This window comes from Lemur catta, chromosome 8 (genome assembly GCF_020740605.2).
Source record: "Lemur catta isolate mLemCat1 chromosome 8, mLemCat1.pri, whole genome shotgun sequence".
Taxonomy (NCBI): Eukaryota; Metazoa; Chordata; class Mammalia; order Primates; family Lemuridae; genus Lemur; species Lemur catta.
In genome coordinates this window covers 61,397,867-61,401,711 of record NC_059135.1, presented here as the reverse complement: position 1 = coordinate 61,401,711, position 3,845 = coordinate 61,397,867, and the positions used below count along the sequence as shown (strand labels likewise).

Genomic DNA, 3,845 nt, shown 5'->3' with positions numbered 1-3,845 from the left:
CTATCTTTATTCTCCAGTCTTGGTGAATGTACTATTTATATACGTTTCACTTCTTTTGAATCATTATTTGATAGGTATTGAAAATTACCTACAAATAAGTTAGACAAAGAATAATGTTATATCATTTCCCGAATTGTTCTCTTACCTCATTGTGTCATTAAATATTATCAAAGAAAGAAAAAATAAAATTGTTCTATTGGTTATTCAATGCTTTTTATCTCAAGAATTCAACACTACCTTGTGTTTAGAAACAAGCTACAAAAGTGTTATAGATTATAATGTGAGAAAGCTTATTTCTTTGCTAATTTTTTTATTCCAAATGAGGTGATTGCTTTGATTTTGTATATGCAAAGAATTAAGGTTCTATTACAAGCATTTGATTTTAAAATTAAAGAATAAGTAGTTTATTTATAAAACATTTGTTACCTAGTATGTTCTCTAAGTTTGTCTAAAACAAAAGCTTAAAAATATTTTAATCTGAGCTACAAAATTAAATAACTATAAAAAAGATTGCTAAACTACTAGGCAATGATTGTGAAAATTACTCAAAATATTAAATTGAGTCTGACTCATCCACTTTATTTGTATTGAGTCAATATTCATTTTCCTCATTTCATGCTGTAATATAGACCAATTATAATATGCTCTAATGAGCCTAAATTCTATGTTAAATATAGTTAATAACAAAAATGAAATCCATATTTTTTGTTGGTCCCTGAATTAAAAATCTAAATTCAACAAATGAATTTTAATTCAAAGGATGAAGTTCCGAGGAAGCGTAATTAAAATGAATCATGCACTCGATCTTAATAACTTAATTATTTCTTATACCCAATTGGAAAATAATTTTAGTTTAAAATACATAATTACCTTATATTTCTCAGTGTAATCAATAAACATAACTTATCAGTACAATTTTAATGTAATAGATGAAGTTTTAAACTATTTAATTACATTGCATCACATACACAGTCTTAATTTGTTTCTTTAGCTACAATTGGATAAGAGCTTTACTTTAAAATGTAATCTTACAATACTAGTTTTGGAAAGTAAACTTTATTATAAAAGTAATTATTTATAAGCTTTGAATTTAGATTGTTTTTATATTATATTATTATATTTTTTGCCTGTTATTTGTGTAATTTGCTAAATCAAGTTAAAAAGAGATATGATGAAAATAATCTGCTGGCATAGAGAGAAATAAGGAAATGAAAACCTAGAGGAAAATGTGGTATCTATAGCAACAGACAGTATAAGTTAGAAGAGTCCTTTCTCCTCTAATTGGTCAGAAGAAACATTCTGTACGATAATCAAAACCAATAGCAACAACAAATATACATCAGCATCTACTCTGTGTAGGACACAACACTAAATGCTAGCTGCCAATCTAGTTAAGGAAAGGAAACAAACACGTGACTTAGTTGAAGAAAGCATACTGAAAAACAAGGGGATAAAAGGTAAGAAATGTTGTATGAAAACAAATTGGAGAATACTTTGAAAGGAGAAATTAACATTTATTGAACACTCTCTATGATTCATGTATAGAGCTGTGTCCTTGAATTCACAAGACACATTTTCAATTCATTGATTAGGCAGCTGAAGCACAAATACTTAAGTGGTATTGTATCAGGGCATAATATCTGGAGGCAGGCAATGTCCACCTGTTTCTCATTTTTTGTTGTTAATTTTAGCACTCATTCAAAGTGATGTTTAATTTCTCTACTCAACAGTTTCTGTAATTTCCTTTGCAACTGTTAGCCAATATGTGCAAATGTATTGTACCTTGTCAAAATTTCCTTCTAGATTTAGTGTCTGTTGATCATTCTTGCCTGAACTAACCTTTACTGTGATTATATGGTTGCAAAATGATGATTTCCTAACCTTAGCATTCTTTCCACATTTGTCAATCAGCTCTTCTATAGTGATCTTTTCCTTGTAAAGCCAAGAAGATATGGCATATTTCGATATAGATAGACTGATACGATAGCTGTAAAAAGGAATGGGTGAATGAATAAGTAAATAAGTAGAGAGTAAATAGAAGAGCAAAGGATCAGGAATGCAATGAGACCTGAGAAATCTTTATAATTAGGAAGCAAGAGAAAGCACAAGAGATCTAAAATAAACGGATATGATATCAGAATGATTGGAGGAGCATCAAGGAAGTGATCCACAGGGTCCACACCATAAAAGGGGTTCACAAAGGCAAGTTTCATCAACAAACCAAAATATAGTTCACAGGTCCAGGCAAATAAAAAGTGTTATCAGAGGTGGCAATAAATGGAATGTTGGAAATTTTAAACAAGCGTTTTTCAGAAGAGTGGAGTCAGATGTAAAATTGCAGAGGTTACAGTTGACGAAGAGTAGAATGAAAAAGCTGGACTATTAACATGTTTTCCATGAAATAAAAGATACAAGTTGATAACTTTTGCTGTGAAGCAGCAAAGAAAGGATTCATTAGAGGTTGTTTTTTGTTTGTTTTTTAAGACAAGAAAAAAAATATGATGTATTAAAGTAGAAGAAGGAGTGACTCAAGATAAACAGCTTAGAGTTGGGTACAGAAGCAAAGTCCTCAGGTATCAGGAAATGACAGGATCAAAGGTAGCGTAACTTTGTCCTGTGGCAGTGTCATTGCCAATGAGGTTTATCTGAAGTGTGATTATTGCTAATTGAAAACTTTTCCCAGTACCCGACCCTGATAACTTGCAATACAGTCAGCACTGGCAATTTTTGACACTCTATGGAGACTGAATAATAATAATAATAATAAAAGGTAACTTGATCATGGATTACAAAAATCAGTGCACCTTCCCTTGCAATTATTTTTTAGAAAATAAGAAATTAAGGCAGTTAAGGAGACTAGACCCAAGAAACTACATCCTTCCAATGAAACCCAAGGTGAGCTCTTCCACAAATGGTGTGTGTGTGGAATAAGTAAACCTGGAGATTAGATTAAGGATAGAATTAGTTTCAGGGCTTCAGGAATAAATGAGCAAGTAGGAGTACTGACTTGGTCTCGGTACTGTGAGAGATCTGTAGGGCTATCTCCCTCTGAGATTATTTGTAGCCCAGAACACGAATAGAGAAAGCGAGTATGAGATTGGAAGGCTAAGGATTTAGAAAAAATATGGTAAAAAGATGAATCAAATACATGAACATGAAGTTCAGGCTGATGATGAAGTCTCAATTACCTGAGAATGGGCAATCAAGAAAATTCAGATAATATGAAATATAAGGCAGTTCCTTACTATTTATGTGATTATGCATGTAAGTGACTTTTTACATATATAGTGTGCATATATATATATAGTTATATGCATATAGTTTTGTATATAGTTATAGTTGAGTGTAGATGTGTAGGCATATGTGACTACATAAACAGCTAAATAATGTAACTATATACAGTGGTTTTTTATCTCCGAAATTGTACTAATGCACAGGACTGCTGCATATTCAAGGAGATTGTTAGTTTTAAGTATAAACACTTGAGAGTCAGGGATTCTTACAGCCATACACCTTATTTTCACTTTCCTCTCTAATCTGTTGATCTTTCATTAATCCTTCATCCAGAAGAATGGCAGGAGCACCACTGCTACCACCTGGAGGCCAGGGACTGGGACCACTGGTAGGTGACTTCTGCCCAGAACATTTCCTGCTTTACAGCAAGAATAATGAAGCAGGGATGGTGAATGTGCTATCTAATACTGGGAGATAGAGGAGTGATACTTCAGATGGTAGCTGGTTTTGGAAAGACTTCACCATAGATTTGTTATGTACTAGTCCCCCGTTATCTGCAGTTTTGTTTTCCACCCTTTCAGTTACCTGCAGTCAACTGAGGTCTGAAAATA

General features: G+C 32.4%; 1 non-coding gene across 1 annotated transcript; it reads left to right on the top strand.

The window, feature by feature from the left end:
- Nucleotides 1-2,605: 2,605 nt before the first annotated feature.
- Nucleotides 2,606-2,744, top strand: LOC123644296. The gene has a single exon (XR_006737103.1). It is a non-coding gene; the product is annotated as a U4 spliceosomal RNA (small nuclear RNA).
- The last annotated feature ends 1,101 nt before the right edge of the window (nt 2,745-3,845 follow it).